Source organism: Zingiber officinale, chromosome 2A (assembly GCF_018446385.1).
Source record: "Zingiber officinale cultivar Zhangliang chromosome 2A, Zo_v1.1, whole genome shotgun sequence".
Taxonomy (NCBI): domain Eukaryota; kingdom Viridiplantae; phylum Streptophyta; class Magnoliopsida; order Zingiberales; family Zingiberaceae; genus Zingiber; species Zingiber officinale.
Window position 1 is genome coordinate 172120499 of NC_055988.1, and position 27969 is coordinate 172148467.

At 38.6% G+C, this 27969-nt stretch overlaps 2 non-coding genes across 2 annotated transcripts; both read left to right on the forward strand.

The window, feature by feature from the left end:
* The first annotated feature begins 15013 nt into the window (after nucleotides 1-15013).
* TRNAE-UUC lies at nucleotides 15014-15087 on the forward strand. The gene has a single exon. It is a non-coding gene; the product is annotated as a tRNA-Glu (tRNA).
* Nucleotides 15088-26465: 11378 nt separating this feature from the next.
* On the forward strand, nucleotides 26466-26539 carry TRNAE-UUC. The gene has a single exon. It is a non-coding gene; the product is annotated as a tRNA-Glu (tRNA).
* Nucleotides 26540-27969: the final 1430 nt, after the last annotated feature.

Genomic DNA, 27969 nt, shown 5'->3' on the forward strand with positions numbered 1-27969 from the left:
TGCTGTTGATCGGTCCTCAAGGTCTCTGATCGGTCCCCTAGGCTGATCGGTCCCCAGACCGATTCCAAGTCTAGTGTTCTCCGTATTGATTTTTTTATTGTTTTTTTTCTCCATGTAAGAAGTGCTGACTCATTCGCTGAGCGTTTCGTGCTTTATATTCGCTGAGCATATCATTATGGCGGTTATATCACTGTAGCAGCCACTGAATAACTGTTATATTGCTATAACAGCGGGTTGCTAAAGTGATTTTAACCTTTTAAAAGTGATATTGATCAAATTTAAATAGTATTAGTTAAATAATTTTTTAATTTAAAAATACTCTATTTATAATATTTTTGACTAAGTTAAACTAAATAGAAAAATAATCAATTTTAACACGTTAGCATCCATTCTACAACTACCACAGCAAATCTGGAATAAGAATATTTCGATATTAAATATACAATAGAATATTTTTTAAAGTAAAAACGCTCTTTTTAATTATTAAGACTGCTGCTTTAATTTTTTATTTAGTTAGTATCATATATTTAATTTATGAATTAATTTTAAAATGATAATCTTGATCTTATAGAATATTAAAAAACAAATAGGATTACCGATGGAATTTTCCGTCTATATAATCGTTTAGTGACGGAATTACGACGGAAAATCAGTTGTCGAGAGATAATTTGTCAGAAATGGATATACCGACGGAATTTATATTTCTGTAGTAAATTTTATCGACGGAATTTATATTTCCGTCGGTAAATCACACCGAAAATAGTGTTTCCGGTGGCAATTGTTACCGACGGAATCATTTATTTCCGTCGGTACACACCGACGGAAATAGAGTTTTTGTAGATAACCATTACGATAATTACCGACGGAATATTTATTCCGTAGATAAAATAAAAAAAAAAATATATGGAAAAAATTTATATTCTTTTTTTACCCTGTTTACAATCCATATATGCACTAAACCATTACAGACGATAATATTTCATATATACAAATAATCACATTCATATAATCACATACAAACAATCATATATACACCTACAAACAATCACATATACATCCTAATAATTCATACAATCTATATAAACATAAATAAACTACAAAATCCATGCAAACAAACTAATATAAATAAAAACAATCACAATAATCTAAAACAAATAAAATCTAAACAAATCACAATAATAGAAATAAACTAAACTATCCAAATATTCATATGTAAATCCAAATTTACATAATTAGATATTTAAATACATACCATGATAATATACTCCAAACAATACATCCATATACAATAGAAAATCCTGCAGAAAATAAAATACAATATAATATGATCATATTTATGAATACGATAAAATTTTGGTAATGATTTATGTATAACTAATTTTGATACCTAAATAGAAATGAGCAGATGATGAATAACGATAATGATTAATATGTCAATAGGAACTCCATGACGATAATGATCAATATGTCAATAGGAGTCCCCTCGGATGGGTCTAGTGGCTAGCACATGAGGTGTTGCCACCAATGAGGTCTGGGGTTCAAATCTCGGCAAAGCCGAGGTAAATGTCTCCCTTATGTGCTAGTCACTATTCTAAAGGTTAGTAGCCGCCCGTGATTTACCTCCTCCGTGTTGGCCCTGTGACGGGTTGGCGGGGGCGCTGGGGGCAAGCGTATTCGCCTTTTGCCACCAATATGTCAATAGGAACTCCTGAAACATACAATAATATAATATTTGTGTAGATTAAAATATCAAAACATAATAAATATAATTTGGTAGTACTACAATGAAATGATGAAATCTCAAAAAAAAATAATGATGCATGGCTCAACTGTTCATGATTAGATCTCTCAAAAATACTCAAACAAACAAAAAAGAAAGGAAGTGAGAGCAATGCACTAAAAAAGTATAATGTGTAACTAATTTTACATATCAACAAAAAAAAGATACCTATATCATATTTTGAATATCTATGGGGGGTGACGAACACTACAAAAGAATACAGTTTTATCGACGAAAAAAACTTTCTGTCGGTAACCCTTAATTTTACCGACGGAATGTTTATTCCGTCGGTAATCCTTAATTTTACTGACGGAATAAAGTATTCCGTCGGTAAAATCCTAAGTCTTGCGACGGAATAAAGTATTATGTCGGTAAAATTATGGGTTGCCGACGAAAAAAACGTTCCGTCGGCAAACACGCCTAATTAACCTATCGCGGACCCTTTCTTTCGACGCTGTGCCGGTTGCTGGTGAGTCGGTTGTTCCAAACGCTGCCTTGGTGAACGTTGCTGCGTTGGACACTGCTGTCTTGGTCGGTAGCAATAGTTTATGCTTTGTACTTGTTAATTTTTAGTAAAATTTTGTACTAAATTGTTTTTATTTTGTAAATAGATAGCATTTGTTGCTCTTCTCCGGTTGACCTACACATCTTCAGGTATATTTTATTAAATTGTACTTTATATTATTTAGCATGGTTTAATTTAGATATATGTTATATTCGTATATTAATCTGTAACATAATATAGTTATTTCATTTGTAATGTGTTTGTACGTTAATATTTGTTAATTTTCAATTTATTAGTCTAAGGACAAAATGTCTATGAACAAAGCTTGGATGTACAATTGTTTGAAAAATGGGTTTATTAGAGATGATTTTATTACTGAAGTTGAAGAATTTGTGAACTTTGCTAAGAGTCATCCAGAATGTATGAATGGTGATGAGTTATGGTGTTCGTGTAATCTTAAGAAATGTAGGAATAGAGCTTTTCGTGATGAGGATACCGTGAAGGTTCACATATGCAGAAATGGTTTTGTACCAAATTACTATAATTGATATTGTCACGGGGAGCCTTATGTGTATAAATCAATTGGACCTTCTAGTGGGACGTCATCTGCCATAACTTATACTGCTCCTGATATCTCAACTAATGATATTGCAATGCAGTCAATGGTTCACGATGCGATGAATGCAGTTGATTATTCCAATATGGATGAAACACCAACAGCTGAATATCAGCAACTATATGAAATGTTAAAAGCTAGTGAAAGAGAAGTGTGGGAAGACATTCCCTCTGGTCATTCTCAGTTATTAGCTACTGCTAGGTTATTTAATATGAAAGCAGAACATCATTTTTTAGAAGATGATATGATGACATATGTCAATTGATGTCAGAATTGCTTCCTGCTGATAACATAATGACTGATAGTTTTTACAATACAAAGAAATTGGTCAGAGGTTTAGGCTTGCCTGTAGAGAAAATTGATTGTTGTATAAACAACTGCATGATATTTTAGAATGAAGACAATGATCTACGTGAATGCAAAATCTGTACACACCCTCGTTATAAGCATGGTACTCGTATACCAGGGAAGAACAAGAAAAAAATTACTTAGAAAGTGATGTATTATTTTCCGTTAACTGCTAGACTTCAACGTTTGTATGCATCTACTGCTACAGCTTGCCACATGATGTGACATCATGAACATGAGCACGATGGAGCGCTGATGTGTCATCCTTGTGATTCCCCTGCATGAAAACATCTTGATGCTTTATTTCCCTTGTTTGCAATTGAACCACGTAATGTGAGATTGGGACTTTCCGTCGATGGATTTCAGCCATTTGGTCAGTCAGGGTAACAATATTCATCTTGGTCAGTTATATTAACACCGTACAATTTACCGCCATGGATGTGTATGAAGGATGAATTTATGTTTCTTATAGTACTTATTCCTGGTCCAACAAATCCAAAAGAGAAAATAGATGTTTTCTTGCAACCTCTGATTGCCGAGTTGAATAAATTATGGAATGTAGGGTCAGTGACTTACGATGTTGCAAGTAAAACTAATTTTAGATTGCATGCTGCATTATTATGGACAATCAGTGATTTTCCAGTATTCTCAATGTTGTCGGGATGGAGCACGGCTGGTAAATTAGCTTGTCCACACTATATGACAGATTCTGATACATTTTCATTACCTTACAGTGGGAAAGTATCTTGGTTTGATAATCACCGTAAATTTTTACCAATTGATCACTCTTTTAGGCGAAATAAGAAATTCTTTTTAAAAAATGTTGTAGTCAGAAAATCTCCTCCAGGCCATGTTTCAGGTGAACAAATCATTGAGCAAATAGATAGTTATGGATTTCTACCAGTATCTCAACCTGATTCTGATGAGTTAAATAAATACATTGTTAGGATGTGCAAGTGTGGTTGGAAGAAAAGAAGTATTTTTTGGGAGCTACCGTATTGGAAGGATCTACTTATTAGACATAATTTGGATGTCATGCATATTGAGAAAAATTTCTTCGATAATATTTTCAACACTGTGATGAACATGCCTGGAAGAACTAAAGACACTGCAAAATCATGTGAAGAATTAAAGGAACTAGTTATAGACCAGAGTTGCATCAGGATGAAACAACCAACAGATTTTCGAAAGCTTGTTATACATTAGACAAAGATGGTAAGCAAGCTTTATGCAATTGGTTGAAACAAATCAAATTTTCAGATGGGTATGCCTCAAATATGGCTAGATGCGTGGATGTGAATAGATTAAAGATGTTGGGAATGAAAAGTCATGACTGTCATGTATTCATGCAAAGACTTATTCCAGCAGTCTTCCATGACTTACTTCCTCAACATGTTTGGCAAGCACTCACTAAATTGAGTCTATTTTTTAGATATTTGACAGCGAGATATATTATGATGGATGATATGCTTCGGCTAGAAATAGACATTCCTCTTATATTATGTAAGTTGGAGCGCATATTTCCACCTAGTTTTTTTTATTCAATGAAACATCTACCAGTGCATTTACCATACGAGGCACAAATAGGAGGGTCTGTGCAGTACAGATGGATGTATCTATTTGAACGGTTTTTGAGGAAATTAAAAAATAATATTTGTAACAAAGCAAGAGTTGAGGGGTCAATCTGTAATGCTTATCTGGTTGAAGAAGCATCTTCTTTCTGTTCATATTATTTTACTGATAGTGTGCAAACAAGAAACCGCAAATGTCCTAGAAATTCTGATGATGTTCAGACGATAGACCCATCGATGCTTTCTATTTTTAAATTTCTTGGTAAGTCAATGGGTGCACCACGTTCTAGATGGTTAACCAAAGATGAATATCATGCTGCAAAAACATACATACTATTAAGCTGTGAAGAGATCATGTTGGTGCGGGAAGCATCCGACAATCAAACCCAAGTTTTGATAATGGAAAAGGGTTCAAAGTTAAGTCTTGTTGTGATCTAACGTGCTTGATTAAGTGTTTCAGGAAAGTCCTAACTGTGGTTAGGCAGGTGAAAATCCTAAGGGATGGTAACCTTAGGTCCTAGGGGCGGTAACCCTAGGTGGAGGAAAATCCTAGGGGGTGGTAACCCTAGGTCATAGGGGGTGGTAACCCTATGCGGAAAGTCTTGGCGGGTCGAGTGCTTCTGGTAAAAGTCCTAGGGGGTGGTAACCCTAGGTGGAAAGTCCTGGTGTCGCGAACCAGGTGAAAGACTGGACCAGCCGGGAAGCGAAAATCCAACAAAAAGTCCGGAAGCATCGAGCGCCGAGCAAAAGTCCAATCGATCTGGAGGATCACACTGGCAACAGGTAAATCTCCTGAGTGGAGTAGGTGAGGACGTGTTCCCCGTAGAGGGAACAGTAGGCGTCGGGTCAACCTAAGGTTTCCGGTTGAAAATCCGAAGTCAGACTCAGACAGTCTGGAGACTGTCAAACTTTCATATTCATACTATTATTGTGTACTAACCTTGTGTTGTAGGTATTTTGGCACTAACATGTTTGCAGGTACCAAAAACACAAAGTACACCTCGGATGAACAGTGTACGAGGCGCCTCCATGAGGCTTGGAGGCGCCTCGGGTGCAAAGCTGGAGCTGGCTGCGAAGCAAGCTTGGAGGCGCCTTGAAGGAAGCTCAAGGCGCCTTGGACTGGTGGATGAAGGCGCCTTGAAGAAGCATGAAGGCACCTTGAACCAGATAAAATTCGACCAAGTCTGTGCTGATCCACGCGCGCGACTCGACGGCCTGGAGGCACCTCAGACGAGCTTGGAGGCACCTCCAGCACTGTTTAAAAGGAGGTTTCGAGCAATGGCCTAAGCATCAATTGAGAAAAGCATTCTTCTTCTGTGCTATGCTCAAAAACTGTTCCTGAAGCGCTGCAGCGACCTTCCGACGACCCGGAGCTTCTGTTTACATTCTATTGTTATCAGTATTATATATTGTTTCTCAATCTTGCACTTATTGTAATACTTGTAAAACCTTATCGAGCTTATAGTTGTTGTCCACGGAAAGCGATCAAGGATCGCGAGCCTTCGAGTAGGAGTCGTCACAGGCTCCGAACGAAGTAAATTCCTTCGTGTCTGTGTGTTTGTTCTAATTTTCCGCTGCTTATTACTCTGTTAGTTTTTCGTACGATTTATGAATTCGAAAGTGAAAGGCACGAGCGATATTCACCCCCCCCCCCCTTCTAGCGCTTCTCGATCCAACAGGTGAAACCATACATAAAGTAAGTTAACTTCTCTAAGTAAATAATTATTCATTCTTAAATATCTTTCTTGGTATTCCAACATTTATATAATTATCTTTTTTCCCATCTTGTACAAACAACAACTATATATACAAAATCCATCAATTGTTGCAAGTGAGGTAGCAGCAAAGTTAGAGACCGAATTTGCACTATGGTTTCAAATATATGTAAGTTACAAAATTTATAATATTTTTCTTCAATCCTATTAATAGGTGTCCTAATTTATATGTGGACTATATTTTATAGATGAAAGACCGTAGAATATCAAATGTGCAAGATGATAGGATAATGAATATTGCATCAGGCTCGCTCCATAAAATTAAGGTGTACTCTGGTTACTATGTTAATGGCCTTAAATTTCACGTGGCACAAAGAGATTCACAGAGATTAACTTATAATTCTGGTGTTTGCGTCAAAGGATCTATGGACAACAACAATACTGAGTTTGATTACTATGGTAGACTTGAGGAGATCATAGAGATTGAATATCCTGCATTACCGATAAAGAGGTGTGTGTTGTTCAAGTGTTCATGGTATGATCTGACATCAAGAATAGGTACTAGAATTCATCCAAATTATAATTAATTTAGTTGAAGTTAATGCAAACAAAAGATTCAACAAATTTGAGCCTTTCATTTTTGGGATACAAGCGGGTCAGGTTTTCTATCTTGAATACCCTACAAAGAGAAGAAGATCTAGTGAATGGTTGTTTGTTTGTCAAATCAAGTCTCGCTCAACCATAGAGATGTCGAACATGTACAGTCACTCCTCAAAATCATGATGCATTTTAGAATGATGAAGTGGAGAGACATTTAGTTAATTTACAACTCCAATCTACTTCTCAATTACTTGTAGATGTTAATGTCACTTACGAAGATATTGATGATGGAGAGATGCCCAACAGTGAGTATGAAGTTGAACTAAGCTCACTAGCGAAGAGGACATAGAAACTGTACAGAGTTGATTAGTTAGATGGTAACGGTGATTAAGTATTAAAATTAGTAATCATCAAGTAAGTTATGCTTTCATATTAATTTGTAATTTTATTATCATGTTTCCATCACCTTATTATTATGTGTTGCAATGTTGTTTTACAGATATCATTATGGCAGAGCAGCAGCTTGTAACACCACGTGGCTACAAGGTCCTTAAAGTCGTCGGGGACTCATACGTATTTTTTCTTATATTAATTCAAGTTAATTCGAATTGTTCCTGAGAAAATGTAATACAATTAGAGATGAGCATATTATAATTAATATCAAAATGGAATAAATATATTTTGCATGTTTTATAAGTGATAAACAAAAAAGGTAAGTTATAGTTGCACAAATCTAATTAGAATCCCGTGAGTCTTGAGTCTCTTGTAGAAGAAGAAATAAGATGGGCCCCGCCTCTAGGATCTTCAGATGATTTAGAAGTCTTGAAATTGATGAGCTTATTATAGTTAGTTATAAGCTGACGTTATCCTCTGGAACAATTTTAGATTCAAAAGCTATTAGATTCTTCCGATGGAAGAAGGATAAGGTAAAGATATTCTTATTGTTGAATAAGTCCTTTGCTATCACATTTGTAAAATTTGTTGCATATTCAATGTTGTACCTTTTTCTCTTCGTTCCACCTGCATCTCTTTGTAAAAATATCTTTACCTTATCCTTCTTCCATCGGAAGAATCTGATAACTTTTGAATCTAAAATTGTTCCAGACGATAGTGTCAGCTTATAACTGATTATATTGGAAACTACATATTACATAATTTCAACCTCTATTTTCATGGTACTATTGAAACTTGATAATACCTAAAGAATATTAAGATGTGCAGTTTGTTAGATAATCAATATTAACAATCAAGAAATAAAATCTCAAACATCAAAAGAATAATCTCATAAAATTAGACATATATTTATACTCACTAAATTGTAGTATCCTCACTCTTCCATCGACATCAGGCATATTTCTAGCAAAGCCACAAACCACTTGATGACAGTTAACACAGCCGTCGGCCAACACAGCTGCTGGCTAGCACAGTCGCGCGGTCACTTGCTAGCGGTCGGCACAGGCGACGGCTATCGCTTGCTTGCAGCTGGCGGGCACAGCTGGCGGCCGCTTGCTAGTAGCCTGCGTCCAGCGGCCAACGACCGACCGCTTGCTAGTGGCTGACACAGTCACTAGCATGCGGCTAGCGGCCAACAGAACCACCAGCATGCGGCTACCAGCCAGCAAAGGCTTCAGTCGTTTGCTAGTGACCGGCGGAGAGGAGAAAAACAGAGAGGAGAGGAGAGGAGAGAACTTACCTAAAGATCATCAGAGAGGAGAGATCACGCCAGAATCGTCGGAGAGGAGAGAACGCGCCGGAATCGCCGGAAAGGAGAGATCGCGTCGGAATCACAAGATAGGAGAAAACCGAGTGCGTGACAGGAGAGGAGAAGGGTCAGTGCCCTAATTTTATTTTCGGGGTCACTGACAGAATCGAATTTATGTCGGTAATTACCAACGGAATTAAATTTCCGTCGGAGATTACCGATTGAATATAATTTCCGTCGGTAATCCTGATATTTTGTATTTGGGGATTATCGACGGAATCTAATTTCAGTCGGTAATCTCTGACAGAAATTTGATTTTGTCGGTAGTTCTGATATTTTTTGTAATATAAATTTATTTCAGGATTACTATCGGAATTTAATTTCTGTCGGTAATTTTCGACGGAATATAATTTCCAATATCGGTAATCCTATTTTTTCCCGATAATAAATAGTTTCTATTATTTTATCGACGAAAATTTAATTCCGTGAGAAAATATTATTGACTGAATTAAATCTCCGTCGGTAATATTCTGATTTTACCGACGGAAATTTAATTCAATCGGTAATATTTTCTGACGGAATTAAATTTCCGTCGATAAAAATGGTTGAAACTATTAAAATAACAGGATTACTGACAGAATCTAATTTTCGTCAGAGATTATCGACGAAAATTATATTCCGTCTGAGTTTACTGACGAAATAATATTACATCGGTATATTCTGTCGATAAACTTGATTATTTTTATAATGGAAATCTTTGGCTATCAAGATAAATTAGAAATACTAATAGTAATAGAAAGTACTAATAGTTGGTGATATATCAATCCAGGTTCTTAAATTAATCATTTATTAAAATTGATTTATGCTATTTACTACTTTATACTTTATTGTCAATTAAATAAAAAGAAAAGATAGCATCGACTATAAATGAGGAGGAACAATAAAGGAATATGCAAAATTGAGAGGGAAGAGGAAGAGAAAGGGTAAGGAAAGGGATAGTATAGAGGAGGTATCAACTACAATTTAAAGTGAAAAAGGAGGAAAGGGAGATGATAAAATAAAAAAATAATAATTAATTGGGTTAGGTAATGTCGAGTCTAGTAATAATATAGTTAGGATTAGATTTTACTGAGCTAGCTCAGTGTAGCGCAGTAACCATGATTATATATTGACATCAAATCCAAGACCCTAGTAATTTTTAGGCTTCCAGCCTAGTTCGGGATAATACAGTAAGACGGTCAAACGCTTAGTGTGAATCGGCAGAAAGCAGAGGAGAGCGAAGAGCTTGTTTGATCCGAAGGGACAAGTACTACACTCAGTCATCGCAAGGAAGATTAACTGAGGCTGACAGAGCGTAGGAGTCCCGGCTTAGCGGCTACCCGGCTCGGCTAAATAGTGGAGCTATTGTTAAATCTCTCGATATCCTTTTGGGAGATAATGTCGCTGATACGAGGTATGGGCAACAGATGGATCGTACAACGGAATCTTCTACTGTCTTGTCAGGGATATGCGTGCCCTGTTAAGGTATGGTATCAGAAACACTTTCCTGACAAATCCTTTCATAAGACACATTGGAAAAACATGTTCATGCCTCGAGGAGCGTGCACGTCATCCATCAGAGCTCTATATAAAGGAGAATCTAAGTACCGACGGAGGTGTAGGACCGATGCGGCCGGGTAGAAGGGGGGGTTGAATAGCCCTGAAAAATCAAACACAACCCTTTCTCGTACGATTAAGCTAATACATAAAAAATAGATTAAACAGAAAATAAAGCATAAAAACGAGGCATCGAATTTGACTTGGTTACAACCGGGGAGGTTGTTAATCCAAGGATGAAGATCGCACTAAGAGCTCCTTTAGGCGGAGAAGCCTCGTTTACAGCAGTGTAAGCACAGAAAGACAGAAGCTAATCTAAACAGTGGAAGCACATAAGTGTTGTTTACAATTTCTGAACTAATGAAGAGCTTCTGGACAAAGGCTATATTTATAGCCTTGGTCGGGGCGCCTGGAAGGGTTCCAGGCGCCTAGAGTGGGATAAAAAGTTATCCCTGACGTAACGGTCAAAGTCCACGTCATTGTGGATAAAAACAGGGTTCCGGGCGCCCTGAACTGTTCTAGGCGCCCTGAATGAAAAAGTCAACATTTGTTGACTTTTTCTCCGGGCCTCCATCTTCAGCTCCGCTCGCTTCGGTACGAGTCTTTCGCTCTGGCTGCGCTCACTTGGGTGATCTCGGCCATCCGGAATAGGGCTCATCCGAACCCAACTTCTGGCCTTCTCAAGCAGGCTTCCGCTCCGGCTTCTCGTCCCTTGGAATCATAGCGTGCTTCCTTCTCGTTCACCAATGTACTCATCCGCAGCTCTTCGTCCCTTCCCTGAGTAATCTTCCGCTCCGGCTTTCGTACCTCGGAACCATCGCGTGCACTTCCTTCTCGTCCGCCGGTGTACTCTTCCGCAGCGCCTCGTCCCTCGGACGCACCACGTGCCGTCCTTCTCGCTAGCTGCGTCTTCCGCTCGAGTACCTGTGCTCCTAAGCTCCTGCACACTTAGACACAAGGTTAGAAAACAACAGAACCTAACTTAACTTGTTGATCACACCAAAACCAACCTTGGGGTTCCAACAATCTCCCTCTTTTTGGTGTGATCAACCCAAGTTAAGCTAGGGTTAACTAGACAAAAAATAAACTAACTAAATTTACAATTTAGTGCACAAAGATAGAAAAAAAAAATAGTTTTAGGCTACCTCCCCCTAGACTTATACTTATCCTTCTCCCCCTTTGATCACAAAAAAAATGGGGTTCCAAAAAATCTAAGGGTTAAAGACTTAGAAAATTTTGAAAAGCTACCAAAAAAAATTCTAAGTCAAAAGATTCTAAGTTAGAAAAAGAATTTTGCAATCAATAAAACTTAATTAAATATTTTGAAAAATATTTTTAAATCAATAAAAGCAGAAAAAAACTCTAAGTAAAATTTTAATCTTAGGAAAAAATAGTTTTTGAAAATTTTTCTAAACACTCTAAGTAAAAATTATTTTTGAAAATAGAATTTTAAAAAAATTAATTATTTAAAAAAAATTATGTCAAAATTTTGAAACATGTTTGAATAATTTTTTAAAGCATTAAATAATTCTAGTATTAATGCTTTATTAATTAAACATTTATTTCAATATTTGGCTTTCAGGCAGTGGCGAGGCACTAGGCCTTCTTGGTTATTGGAGCAACAACCACTTTCTAGTCAAAGCCCATAAAGAAATTTTTGTTTAATTTTCTCACTTAAAGCGCTAACTTTGATTTTAAATTTACACTAAGCAAGATTTAGGAACCCAATAAAGGTTCCAACCTACTGGATTAACTAAAAATTTCTTAGGGACATATTTTCTAGAGATATTTTTAATTTGTCCCTGGTGATATCTATAATACCAATTCAAATTATTGAACCTTCTAAAATTGGTTTTAGATGAGCAAGCAGAGTTTTTCAAGTTTTCTACTTGAATTTTTAAATTTTGAATTTCTAATTTTAATTTTTCATTTTCTAAATTTGATTTATCTAGCATTTTTAACGGACAAGATGTAACTAATATTGCTTTTAAATCTTTATTTTCATTTTCTAATTTGCAGCAATCTTTAGTTAAAATTTTAATGAATTTAAACATTTTATCATGAGGAAGAGTTCGTACCTCACTTACCTTGTCGATCTCGTTGTCGGTTTCTCCCCCTGAATTGCTTCTTCTGACGTGGCTCCCCTTCATCGATGCTTTCGATGCTCATTTCGGAAGAGCTTGACTCGCAGCGTCGCCTTGATGACTCGCCATTAACGCGAGCCCGGAGAACTCCTCGATTCGACGACATATCGTCCCACGCCGCTTTTAGGGCCTTGCGCTTTTGATAGGCTTCTTACCCTTGTCCTTCCCTTTGTTCTTCGTTTAGGCAATTGTCTTTGACGTGCCCTTCTTCATCGCAATGGTAGCAGTGGATGATTCTTTTCTTTCTTCCTGCGGATGGTTAGATTTTCTAGATTTACAAATATTTTAAATCGTCTTACCATCATTACCATTTCCTCGCCGTCGAAAGAAGATTCGACTCATCGTCTTCGAAGCTTTAAGAGCGACATTATTCTTGGGCTCCTTCGGACCTGCACATCTTGACTCATGCACTTCAAAAGTTGAAAAGAATTCGTCTAATGAAATTTTTTCTAGATCTTTTGAAATGTAAAAGGCATCTACTAGTGATGCCCATTTTGAGTTTCTAGGAAAGGAATTTAGGGCATACCTTAGCGAATCTCGGTTACTTACCTCTTCTCCGAGATTCGTAAGTCTAGTGATGAGTTCCTGAATCCTCAAGTGTAGATGTGCAATTGTTTCACCTTCTTCAAATCGGAGGTTTGTAAGCTGGTTACGAAGTAAATCCCGTCTTGCAAGTTTGGCTTCGGATGTTCCTTCGTGTAACTCAAGGAATTTCTCCCAAAGCTCCTTTGCCGAGTTGTAGGTACCGACTCGATTGACTTCTTGTGTTGGAAGTACACTTAGCAGATGAAATTCTGCTTTCTTGTTTGCCACGTGGTCAGCCTGCTCCTTCTTTGACCATTGATTTCTTGCTTTGCCCTCTGGTGCTTCATAGCCAAATTCCATTGTTAGTAATAAATCATAATCTGTTTCAAGAAATACCTCCATTCGATTTTTCCAGCTAGCGAAGTCCCCTTCGAATTTTGGTGCGTGGATGTTGGATCCGGCCATCTTGTTGCTTCGTTCGGCGGTTAGTCCTCCTCGGCTCTGATACCACTTGTTGGACCGATGCGGCCGGGTAGAAGGGGGGGTTGAATAGCCCTGAAAAATCAAAGACAACCCTTTCCCGTACGTTTAAGCTAACACGTAAAAAATAGATTAAGCATAAAATAAAGCATAAAAACGAGGCACCGAATTTGACTTGGTTACAACCGGGGAGGTTGTTAATCCAAGGATGAAGATCGCACTAAGAGCTCCTTCAAGCGGAGAAGCCTCGTTTACAAAAAGACAGAAGCTAATTTAAACAGTGGAAGCACACAAGTGTTGTTTACAATTTCTGAACTAATGAAGAGCTTCTGGACCAAGGCTATATTTATAGCCTTGGTCGGGGCGCCTGGAAGGGTTCCGGGCACCCTGGGGGGATAAAGTTTTATCCCCCAACATTCAGATCACGTAAATCGCAATCTTGGTCAAAATCAGGGTCCGGGCGCCCGGAAGCATTCCGGGCGCCCCGGACAACTCCGAGCGCCCGGATTGGTTCCGGACGCCCCGGAGCAAAAAGTCAACTACGATTGACTTTTTGTCCGGGACCACTTCTCCGTTAAGTCCCCGTCTCGGTCCGGGTCTTCTGCTCCGGATCCGCTTGATTGGGTGATCTCTGACATCCGGAATAGGGCTCACCCGAACCCATCTTCCGGTCTTCTCGAGCGTGCTTCCCTCCGGCTTCTCGTCCACCAGCGTGTCCTTCTCGTCCACCAGCGTACTCATCCACAGACTTCGTCCCTCGATCGCACCCCGTGCCGACCTTCGCGCTAGCTGCGTCTCTTGCTCCCCGAGCAATCTTCCGCTCCGGCTTTCGTACCTCGGAACCATCGCGCGCACTTCCTTCTCGTCCGCCGGTGTACTCTTCCGCAGCGCCTCGTCCCTCGAACGCACCGCGTGCCGTCCTTCTCGCTAGCTGCGTCTTCCGCTCGAGTACCTGTGCTCCTAAGCTCCTGCACACTTAGACACAAGGTTAGAAAACAACAGAACCTAACTTAACTTGTTGATCACACCAAAACCAACCTTGGGGTTCCAACAGGAGGTACGTGTTATTCACTCTTTGCACTTGCATTACTATTGCTCTGCTTTCCTCTATAGTTCCAGTAACTGACTTGCGCGTCAGAGGGTCAACGCCGGAGACCCCTCCCTAGCTCAACATTGACATTGCTTGTTTTACGAAGAGGAGCGCGGTCTATAGCTCGTCAGCGCAACAGTCACATCCTCAGCTAGCCAAGTTCATGTTTTCGGATCGGATTAATATATATAATAGGATTTATATTGTTTTATAATAATTTTACAGTAATACGAGTGACATGATGTACCTACCAAATGTAGCATAAGTAATGAAACTGGGATAAAAAGGTTAAAGAAAATAATAACATATAAATAAAAATAATTGAGAAAAAGTAATATCTTTCCATTGTCGTCTAGTCCGGTTAGGATATCTGGCTTTCACCCAGGCGACCCGGGTTCAAATCCCGGCAATGGAATAACTTTTTAGTAAGAAATTATAGGATGAGAATACCGAATGAGTTTTTTTTTAAGTTTTATCTTTGGCTTTGTGATACCTACCCTATAACATATAAAAATAAATTAATTTAACTTATTAAAAATATTATATATAGAATTTTTTAATAGTTATGATGTTATTCAATATTTTTGGTATAAAAAATACGATAAGTCAGTTTCTTTAATTATTTTCTAAAATTATAGATGCAAATTAGCATCGTATGGATGATAGTTATAATATCTATCATCCCATTAGAAGTATGAGATTTAGGTGGCGTTTGATTTAGAGGTTTGGGAATGAAGAAATGGATTTATTCCTAAACCTTGTGTTTGGTTGATAGGAATAGAATCAAGATTTTGGAATGAAATCCAAAAATTTGGGTATGGATGAAGCCCACTTCCTCACTTGGGTTTTGATGGAATGAGAATAAGAATTAAATTTTGAACGAAAATATCCTTAGTATATTTGTTCAATTTTTCTTTCATTTCACTATCTCTACTTATTCTCTCTCATCATACATTCCTCTCCTCATTCTATCATCACATTTTCTCTCTCAACATACTTTCTCTCTCCTTATTCTCTCTCATCACACATTCTCTACTATTTTCTCTCTATATTCTCTCTCAACAGACACACTCTCTCTCATTATTTTCGCTCTCTTCATTCTCTCCTCATTTTTTCATCACACTTTCTCTCTCATCATATTTTCTCTCTCCTCAATCTCTCTTATCATACTCTTTCTCCATATTTCATCTCATCAGACTCACACTCTCTCTCCTCATTCTCTCTCATTACACACTCTCTCTCATTATTTTCTCTCTATCATTCTTTCCTATTTTTTCATCATACTTTCTCTCTCATCATATTTTCTCTCTCTTCAATCTCTCTTACCATACCCTCTCTCCATATTTTCTTTCATCATACTTTCTCTCTCTTCATTATCTTCCATCATACTCTCTCTCCTCATTTTCTCTCATCACCCTTTCTCACTCTTCATTTTTTCTCATCACACTTTTTCTCTCATCATATTTTCTTATCATACTTTCTCTCCTCAATCTCTCATTTTCTCTCATCGCACTTTCTCTCTCTTCATGTTTTGCCATCCTTTTTTCTCTCTCAACACACTTTTCTCTCTCATCGTACTTTTTTCTCTTCTCAATCTCTCTTATCACGCTCTCTCTCCTCATTTTTCTCTCATAACACTTTCCCTCTTTTTATTTTTTCCCATCACACTTTCTCTCTCATCATATGTTTCTCTCACATTCAACCTTATCTTCCATTTAATGTTTTCTCTTATTTTCCTTTAAGGATAAAAAAGGAAATTTAAGTTTATTCCGATTGAAAATATTCAACTAACCAAACATTATTTTTAGGAATGATACCCAAGCTTATACTCATTCCCATTCCACAATACTATGATACACATTCCGATTCCGATTCCGATTCCTAGGAGAGAACGAAACGTCACCTTAAATATCACATATATATTATATTTGTAGGATGGGAAGTATTATGGTAAATAGTACTAGTGACTTTTTTACTTTTTCGTTAAAATCTATCGGAGTAAACGCAACAGAAATAAAGACGTAAAGGAAGAATAACAAAAACCAAGCTGACACTTTTTGTTTTACTTGGTTCGAAGTCTATGACAACTCCTACTCCAAGGACCATGATCGACAATCACTTTCGTTAGACAATTCACTAGCAATTCGATAATTACAAGTACAAAGAGATAATAACTTAAGTGTCACGCCCCGGGAAAGTCACTGTCCGAAGAAATTTCGACAGCACCTCCCTTGTACGGCGGACAATCTGAAACTTTCTACATACACAATATACATCAGCCACAGGCTGCTGGAATATACACACAACCACGCAGTTATATATTTATCATCAGCCCACTCGGCTGGAACAAAATATAAAACATAGCAGAAAAACGATAGAAATCCAAAATACATGACTGCTAGCCGGCTAGGCTTACACCACACAACAACACAATACTCTGGAAACAAAACCGGAACACAAAGTCAAATACACACATACCATATACCACGATAAAATAACAAAAAGGCGGAGATATGTCTTCTGATGTGACGTGGGGACCAGCAGACAGGATGCTCCAAGCGACACCATAAATAACTTGGTACTTGAAAAAAATAGTGTCAACGGGGGTGAGTTCAACAACTCAGCGAATACCAATGGACATGAGTAGTAAGATATATCTAACAACAATAAACATGGAATACAGCTTCCGAATAATATATAGGAAATATACAAAACTGATAAGTAACCAAGGAAGTTGTACTCACCAGGAACTCCTATCCTGATCTAAAGGGTCATCAAACCGATACGCAGTATGTCTCCTGTATGCATGTCAAACAAATGCATCCACCAAAATGCAGCATATAAGTGCAGCAAACACAAACAAATAAAGGCAATCAATGCATGTGATGACCGTGCACTCTAACATCACTGCTCCTGAACAGTGACCGAGTGGACGGAATGCTATCGGAGTACTCCTGTCCTGTGACCCCAAATCATAAATGGGGGAGCTCAATGCTCTCATCTCCCGGTACACGATGACGGGGAGGAAATATCTGCCGGCTACCACGCTGAGTCACCTGACCAACGGAGCCAAACAGAGTCCACCATCTGCCGGCTACCACGCTGCTACACTAAATGCCAGCGGAGCCAAACAGAGCGGAACTGACTGCCGGCTACCACGCTGAGTCATATGACCAACGGAGCCAAACAGCAGAACCGCCACACACCTGCCTGATATACCACTAAACCATGAGTGGGGGTGTGTGCAGTACATGTAACTGGCGATGGGCTCAACCATAATGGAGCCTACAATCGCACAGCATGCAATCATGATGCATGTCACTATGCATAGGAAAAACTTATCAACATAACCATATCCATATATACAAAATGGGTTCTGTAAAAGCGATGGTCACATACCAAAATCTAGAGTACACAGGTCAGATAGAATATCAAAACATATGTCCCGAACATAACAAGTATGGTATATCCTGATCAGCATAGAAAAATCCATATATATATAATATGGGTACCACAGTATCAGTAGATCAAATTCACGGATCCAGGACATACAGGTCCTCTCTGGTATAACAACCTAGATCCTAAACATATCCCCTTCCATAACCTATGTACCAACAATATGCACAGATCAAAGAACAAGGTCTACGTACACGAACCATATATGACAAACAAACAGAGGTACACAAGCCAGTCATGGCATAAAAACCTAAGTATCAGATAATCTAGATACACATGACTAAAACCAAAAATCCAGAACCTAGTCCTAACCTCAGTAAAACATGGTATGTCACTCTAGAAACTAAGATACTCATGGTAATAAAGTACTCATGACAATAAGATACTCATGGTAACAAATCACGAGATATAAGCACAGATACATAACAAGCGACAAACCTAACATGCTATGGATATCAAACAGTGGCATATCAAAGACAAACATGTTCATTGCTTGAAGGTATAAAGTACTATGCATATCCAAATGACGATATCATAAAAGATAAGTCAAGAGGTACCCGCCTTCAATCGATAAGACCAATCCGGTCCAACTCGGACGTCGAGATGCTCGTCTCATGTCAAAACCCTGTGTCACTAATATAAATATATTTTATTTAGCTACAATCTACATAAATAGCTAAATAAAATTCTTAAGAACTATTTAGGGCAAAAACCCTAAACCAACTTCCTCGACCTGCCTAAATTAAATCCAAATCATACCTAATTCAATCCATATCTCTAATCAAGCTATACATGATCATCTAACTACAAACATATCACATTCCTTCCCTTTACCTCAATTCACAATCATGATTGTTGATCCACAGCAGGGAGCGTTGCTGCTGGAAACCCTCCTTGCTGCCCAAACCTCAATACTGGCCGCCGGAATCCCTAGATCAACGATGGTGGTATGTGATCGACAGAGGCCTCATCTGCTAGCTTCTGTCCGGAACCAAACGCGTGCAGAGGTGGCAGTGGACCGAGGCTAGGGCACGGAAGCAAGAAATCTCCAGCAATGGTCGGCACTGCTCCGCGCGGCGACGACCACGAATCGGAATCTAGGGCACTGTTCTTTGCTACTTGAGCACAGCAAGATTGGCAATGTCAAGAGCTCCGGGAGGAAGAAGTTTGGTTGCCGAAGGGATAGGATCGGGTGGCAGTCAGAGGAGAAGAAACTACCGGGATGCTCGGGACGGCCACCGGTTGAACTTCAAGAGGCGCTTCGACCATCGGCGCTGGAGGAATCAGTGCCGGAGAGGAGAAGAGGAAGAGGGAAAAGTAGCAGTGGTTAGGGCATCGGCAACATATCAACTCGGGTGCTTGGCTCCTGTCCCCGACCCGAAGAAGCGAAGACTCGGTTGATACTCAGACGCCGACGGTATGAAGACACGAGGAAGGAAGAAGAAGGGCGTGTCGGGTTTGGGAAGAAGAAGGAACCGTCGGAGTGAAGAGGGACGGTGTCGGGAAAAAGAAAACAGGCACGGGTTCGGCGGGTGAGGAAAAATAAAAGGAAAAGGAAACAGAATTAAATAAATAAGCTTTTCCTCACTTAAATGGGGTAGCCTAAACAGGCTTTCCCGGGCCCCATTTTTATCCCCGTAAACTCGCTCATACGAGCTCTGAAAAATTTCGAAAAATTTCCCAGAAATTCCGAAAAATTCTCTTATTAATACTTGCCTATTTTCCGGTATTTTACATTAAGTCTCGACCCTCTCGACTGATTGCGCGCCCGAGGTAGCAGAGCGCGAAGACGGCTCCGCTTACCGTCTCTTGCGCCTGGTCAGCAGCACGTCGGAGGAGGCCGATCCCAAGGGTTCTTCGACAGGAATAAGAGGGTGTTGCTCCGTCCGAGGCTGGGAGCTCGGGGTGGCCCCACCGCTCGACGCATGGTTGGTCGCGCCTTCGCCCACTTCCGCGGGCGTCTCCTCGCTTGCCCCGAGTGGATCTTCGTTGGTGTCGACCCGCGGAAGACCGCGGCTCGCCTGTTCCTCGATAGCAGTCGCCTCGATCGCGCTATACAAGAGCTTCGCCTTGCCGGCCATCTGTGCACACATCATGATTTCGACTGCAGGATAAAAGAAAAATCAGTTAGCATCAAAGGAGTATACAATTAAGTATCTTACCTAAGCTGGTCGACAATCGAGTGCGGATCGGACTCAGGCCGAAGATGTAAAGAACACCCTCAAGCAGCAACTTTTGGATGTTGTACTTCTGACCGGCCATCATCGCTGCAACATCCAGGAAGTCCAATCGGCTCTTATACCACTTCAGTGGGGGTTAGGGTGCCACTTTGAGCTGCCAACGGGTCAAGAATTCCGATCACTCGGGAAGACGTAAGAAAAAGAAGTATTCCTTCCAATGTTTATTGGATGTTGTCATTTTATCAAAAAACTCTAAGCCGGCCCTAAACTGAAAACGGAAGGTCCCCAGCTCAGACAGTTTCGGGTAATAGAAATAGTGGAAGATTCGAGGGACAAGGGGGATGTCGTGCAACCGAAATAAGATGACTACGTCGCACAGAAGATGGAAGGAGTTCGACACAAGTTGAGGGAGGGAGATACGGAAATAATTGCAGACAACAATAATGAAGGGAAGAATAGGGAACCACAGACCGGCGATGAAATGATCCCTGAACAGACAAATACATCCGGTCGACGAGTTATTTGGCCGATCGGACGTGGAGGGCAAAACAATATCGTGGTCAGGCAGAATGTCGAAGGCATTCCTAAGGCCCTCTGCGTCGCTCTCGTCAAACCTGGACTCTGTGGTGGTATACCAGGGTCCAGGGATGGCGACCGACGACTGAGAGAAGCTGGCCATCACTAAAAACAGACGCAAAAGAATAACGATCCAAAAATATGTGGAAAGGTTCACCGGAAGGACGTCGGAACAGTGGACAGCAAAAGGCCCGAAGGAAAAAAGTGACGGGAGAGAGCTTATTGGAAAGGAAAGGAGGTCATCGGAGAGAGGAACCGAAGGATCGTCGGAGGAAGAGAACAAAGGATTGCTGGAGGACAACGCGCATAGGATTGTTGGAAGAGCACAAGCCGCAGGAGCACGAAGGCTGGAAACGCGGTGGCAAAAGTGTGGGGAAGGCGGCGAGGCAGAGGGTTCATATACCCCGGGCTCGATCGACCGGAGCCGTCCGATCTAGGTCGCGAAAACCTAGGACAATATCTCACCGTTGAATTCAAACCAAACATCGCCATCAGTGTCTGTCACGTCAGGCGTGCAGTGGCAGCGGGCGTGAGATGTGGCGTGCTACCACGGGTCGACAATTAAGGCTAGCATGAGAACCTGTTCTGCCTTAATGAAAAGGGATTTGCATGCTTCCGGAGAAATCGGGGTGACGTCAGGTCAGCCGGCGTTCGCCTAGGACAGGTGGAGGAAAAAGTCTGCAAGTGTAAACCTTTGCTTGTCTGATCGGATCAAAGGAGCAGGCTTATGACCGAGCGACCACCTTCAAAAGGCTGATCGGCAAGGGTCAGACCCAACCTTATCAGTCCGTACAATAAGGAAGGTCGATCGGGATGGAATTTGCTCACGCAATAGTCTAGTTAGTTGGACCACGATCTCCTTCGACTAGACTTAAAGGAGAGGCATATGATGCGGTGATAAGGAAGGGTCCACCTTGGGAAAAGTCTTCGCCACAATGGAGGTCAAAGTCAAGGCGGTCAAGACCCCCTATCACTACCGGGCGAGCGAGTGGTTCGCCCGACCGAGATATGAAAGGCTCGATCCGACATCATCACTAGCTAGGCCACCAGCTGAGCTAAGACGCTCAAGACAGGAATGAACGCCAAGTGTCTGCAGAAACAGGACGAGCGGCTACTCCGCTCGGCTTTACATCAATACTCAGATTAGCAGAGTAGAGGCACAACCGAGCAAACCACACATAAACAATGCTAAATACAGCCGAGCGGCTATCCTGCTTGGTCAAGGTGCGCGTACAGCAACTGGACAGTGGAAGTATCGGGCGAGCTGCTACCCCGCTCGGCCAAGTAGTAGATCCATCAGCCAGACAACGGAGACTCCAGCCGAGCGGCCACCCCACTCGGCCCCGCAACGGATGACACTGGGACAGGGAGCTCTCAGCCAAGCGACCATCCCGTTCAGCTGAGCAACAAACACCGCGCGATATCCTTCGACATCCTTTTGGGAGTTAATGTCGTTGACGGGTGGGATGGTCAGGCAGAAGATCGTACGACGGAAGCTTCCACTGTCGCTTCAGATATATGCTCGGCTCGTTAAGGTACTGTGTCAGGAACACTTTACTGACATGACTATCCACGGAAGGTTTGGGACAGCTTGCCCGCTTTGAGAAGCGTGTGCACACGCTACAGGAGCCCTAAATAAAGGGGATCCAAGCATCGACGGAGGTATGTTTTTCTCGCGATCTTTACAGTTGCGTTACAATCTCCTTTGCTTCTTGCTTCGGTGGAGATTGACTTGAGCGTCGAAGGGTCATTGTCGGGGACTTCTTCCCTAGCTTGGCACTGACGCTGGTTGTGTTGCAGGCGGAAGTGAAGTCTCTCGGAGGTTAGCAGGAGCGCCACATCCCAGCATCCACCTCCTCGATTTTCGGACATGATCAAAAATATTTATTAATATAGTAAAGAAATAAATAAGCTCTCAAAATCAAATTCTAACCCACTAGTTTAAAAATATAAAAATTTAAAATCATTAAATAAATTTAAAACATCTAAACAAATTAAATTCAAACAAATTCATAAAAAATAAATTAAATCAAAATTAAACAACCATTTCAACTATTTTGTTAATTCTAAATTCGACTTAATTATTTTATCAAATAAATGTTAACAATAGGGGTGGCCATTCGGTTCGGGTTCGGGTTGACAGGTTCGGGTTGGCAGGTTGACGGGTTGGCAAATGACAACCTGAACCCGACCTGATTATTATTTCGGGTCAAAATATTCAACCTGAACCTGATCTGTTTATTTGCACTTGACCCGAACCCGACCCGAACCCGACCCGTTTGACCCGTTTAACCCGCTTGACCCGTTTAACCCGTTTAACTCGTTCGACCCGTTTGACCCGTTTAACCTGTTTGACCCGTTTGACCCGAATATGACCTGAATTCATTAAATAAAATTTGTATATTTAATTAAAAATTAAAAATAACATTTATCTACACAAATTGGAAATTCATATCATAAATGATAAGCCATAGCAACATTGCAATCAATAGCATAACATATCTCTATGTTTAGGGTTTTTAACTTTTTTAAATTTGTAATTTTAGTTTAAATTTATAATTATTTATAAACGGGTTCGCGGGTTATAATCGGGTCATTTCAGGTTGACCCGAACCCGACCTGTTTATTAATTGGGTCAAATGGGTCGACCCAATTTCGACCCGAACCCGAAACTACCCAACCCTAACCTGATTTTTTCGTGTTCGGTTCGGGTCGTGTTTTCGTGTCGGGTCAAAAATTGCCACCCCTAGTTAACAACATAAAATTAAATTTGACTCAACCTTGATCTTGTTTCCAACCGTCCTTACCCTTTATTTAAATAGGGCAACAAAATATTAAAAGAAAAAACCCTAAAAAATCAAACAACCTAGCTAGTATTATTTTATCTTGAATATTCTCTTATTTTAACATTGTTGTAACATCGTGCCGGTATATCTTATAACAGCTACTACTTGTATTAAAATAAATTTGTTCAACTTATAAAAAAAATATAATGCAACACTTTTATATACATTTATATTTTTTACCAGATCAATTTAAAGTTAATTAAAATCATTTAAACATGCTCAAAAACATCTTAAAATTATTATAGCAGTTATTTACTAGTTACTATATAATTATAATGCCGGTTATGTCACTGTAGCAGCCACTAAATAACTGTTATATTGCTATAACAGCGGGTTGCTAAAGTGATTTTAACCTTTTAAAAGTGATATTTATGAAATTTAAATAATATTAGTTAAATAATTTTTTAATTTAAAAATACTCTATTATAACAATTTTGACTAAGTTAAACTAAATAGAAAAATAATCAATTTTAACACGTTAGCATCCATTCTACAACTACCACAGCAAATCTGGAATAAGAATATTTTCGATGTTAAATATACAATAGAATGTTTTTAAAAGTAAAAACGTTCTTTTTAATGATTAAGACTGCTGCTTTAATTTTTTATTTAGTTAGTATCATATATTTAATTTATGGATTAATTTTGAAAATGATATAAATTAGTTAGTATCTTATAATTTTTTTTTTATTAACTATCAACATAAATTAGAAAGTACTAAGGATGCGTTTGATTCAAATTATCATATATAATCTTTGTTATGTGATTACTAGGTAATCACATAATCAAGATTATAAGGATTAAATATAATCAAATATTATTTGGTTCAATGTTGATAATATAACAAAAATTTATTTGTTTGAAAGTTTTAATGAATAACCAAGTTTAATATTTTACTATATTACCCTCAGTTACAAAATCAACTATACTTCACTCAACATTTTTTTTTACTTTTTCTTTTTCACATTTTTCTTTATATATATATATATATATATTATTTTGTTTGTTTTTTTTTATGTTTTTTATTTTTTAAAGTTTTTTTTACTTTTTTTATTTTTTAAAATCTTTTACATTTTTTTAAAATTTTTTTTATGTTTTTTACATTTTTTAAAAAAATTTTATGTTTTTTTACAATTTTCCCTTTTTTTATAATTTTTTTATTTTTTTAAATTTTTTATTTTTTAATTTTTTTTAATGTTTTTTCTATTTTTTTAATGTTTTTCTATTTTTTAAAGTTTTTTTACAATTTTTTATTTTTTTTATTATTTTTAATTTTTTTAATTTTTAAATTTTATTTTTTAAAATTTTAAATTTTTTTATTTATGTTTTTCTTTTTTGTCACATTTTTCTCTTATCCGAAGATATTTTGGGTAAAAAAAATTTGTTAACCCCGGAATCAAGAAAAATCTCAGTTTCCTGAAGTTTTCCAATTCTTAGTTGTATATCCCTTTTGCTGACGTATCGGGCATGAAACATTACTCGAAAATCATCAATTTTCTAAATCAAATAAGATTTTTGTTGATAACTTTAAATAAATAATCAAGATTATCCAAAATAATCTTCAACTAAACACACCCTAATAGTGAGTGATATATGAATCCATGTTCTTAAATTAATCATTTATTAAAATCGATATATGCTATTTACTACTTTATACTTTATTGTCAATTAAATAAAAAGAAAAGATAGCAGCATCGACCATAAATGAGGAGGAACAATAAAGGAATATGCAAAATTGAGAGGGAAGAGGAAGAGAAAGGGTAAGGAAAGGGATAGTGATAGAGGAGGTATACAATTTAAAGTGAAAAAAAAAAGGAAAGAGGTATCATAAAATATAATAAAATAATTAATCAGTTAGATAATATCGAGTCTAGTAACGATATAATTAGGACTAGATTTCACTGGGCTAGCCCAGTGTAATATAGTAACTCATGCTTATATATTGACCTCAAATCCAAGAGTTTAGTAATTTTTAGACTTCTAGCTCAGCTCAGGATAATACGATATGATAGTTAGATATTCAGTGTGAATTGGCAAGATGCAGAGGAGACCGAAGAGCTTGTCCGATCTGGAAAGATAAACTACTACACTCAGCCATCATAAGAAAGAGCAATTGAGGTCGACAGAACAGAGGAGTCCCGGCTGAGCGGGATAATCACTCGGCCAAGTAGAAGTACCATTGTTATATCGCTTGATATCCTTTTGGGAGATAGTGTCGCAGATGCGAGGCATGGGCAACAGACGGATCATATGCCAGAAGTTTCTACTGTCTTGTCAGGGATATGCATGTCCTGTTAAGGTATGACGTCAGAGGTACTTTCCTAACAAGTCCTTTCATAGGACGCATTGGAAGAACGTATTCATGCCTCGAGGAGTGTGTGCGTCGTCCACCAACACTCTATATAAAAAGGGGTCCAAGCACCAGCGGAGATACCCGTTATTCACTCTTTGCGCTTGCATTAGTGTTGCTCTGTTTTTCTCTATCCCTAGTTCAGCACTGATGTTATTTGTTTTACGAAGCGAAGCACGATTTACAATCAATCAGCATAGCAATCACATCCCCAGCTAACTAGCTTCCTATTTTATATAATAGGATTTATATAGTTTTATAATAATTTTAAAGTAGTACGAGTGGCATGATGTACCTCCCAAATGTAGAATAAATAATGAAACTGGGTAAGGTTAAAGAAAATAATAACATATAAATAAATATAAATGAGAACACTTAGCATCATTCCATTGTCGTCTAGTCCGGTTAGGATATCTGGCTTTCACCCAGGCGACCCGGGTTCAAATCCCGGCAATGGAATAACTTTTTAGTACGAAATTATAGGATGCGAATATCAATATGTTTTTTTTTGAGTTTTATCTCTTATGGCGGCTTTGTGATACCTACCCCTATAACATATAAAAATAAATTAATTTAACTTATTTAAAAATATTATATATAGAATTTTTTAATAGTTATGATGTTATTCAGTATTTTCGGTATAAAAAATACGATGAGTCAGTTTTTTTAATTATTATCTAAAATTATATTTAAAATTATAGATGCAAACTAGCATCCTATTGAAGGTGGTTATAATATCTATTATCTCATTAGGAGTATGTGATTTATATATATATATATATATATATATATATATATATATATATATATATATATATATATATATATTATATTATATTTGTAGGATTGAAAGTGCTGTGGTAAATAGTACTTGTGACTTTTTACCTTTTCCATTAAAAATTATCAGAGTAAATGCAACGGAAATAAAGACGTAAAGGAAAAATAACATAAACCAAACTGACACTTTTTGTTTTACTTGATTCGGAGTCTATGACAACTCCTACTCCAAAGTCCATGATTGACGATCACTTTCATTAGACAATTCACTAACAATTCGATAATTACAAGTACAAAGAGATGATAACTTAATTACAATAAATGAAATTATATCGACAATTTAAATATTTGAAGATTCGTACTTTTGGTCGTCAGAGATGCGTTATAGTATCGTAAAATTATCTTTAGAGTAGCGCTTAGGAGATAAGTTGTTCCTTGAAGTTCTATCTCTTTGACTGCTCGAACAAGGGTTTTATAGGCTGTGGATGGCGCTTCCAGCGGCAAAGTTTATCCCCTTAGCTTCGCTCGCAATAATCACCGCAATCTACTATTTTTATTCTCTGAAGGGCGCCTTCTGTGCACTCTGAGGCACCTCAGCACACATCTCCAAGGCGCCTCCAACTGTATGGGAGATGCCTCCGTGCCCTTCCACGCGGGGTCTTCGACTAGGATATTCGAGGCACCTCCAGCAACATAGGAGGCTCCTCGAGCATTGTTCACCCGAAGTTTCCCTTTGTTTTTGCTCATGCAAAAACATGTTAGTGTAGGAGAAACATATTTAACCTACAAAATAGTTTTAGCACAATAAAAACATGGTATGCTGACATCTTAGGACTTGTTGGGGTTCAATCAAAATCCCACATTGGAAAGATTTGATAAAAATCATGGGGTTAAAAGGATACAAGATATCTCTATTGGCATGAGGCCTTTTGGGTAGAACCCAAGAGCAAAGTCATGAGGGCCTAGGCCCAAAGTGGATAATATCATGTCATTGTGGAGATATGTGGACAACCTTTGGGCTCAACAAATGGTATCAGAGTCATGGTCCAGACCAGATGCCATGTGGGGCTGCCTTGAACAAAGTTGAGGGTGGCCCCGGAGTAGGTCAGAGT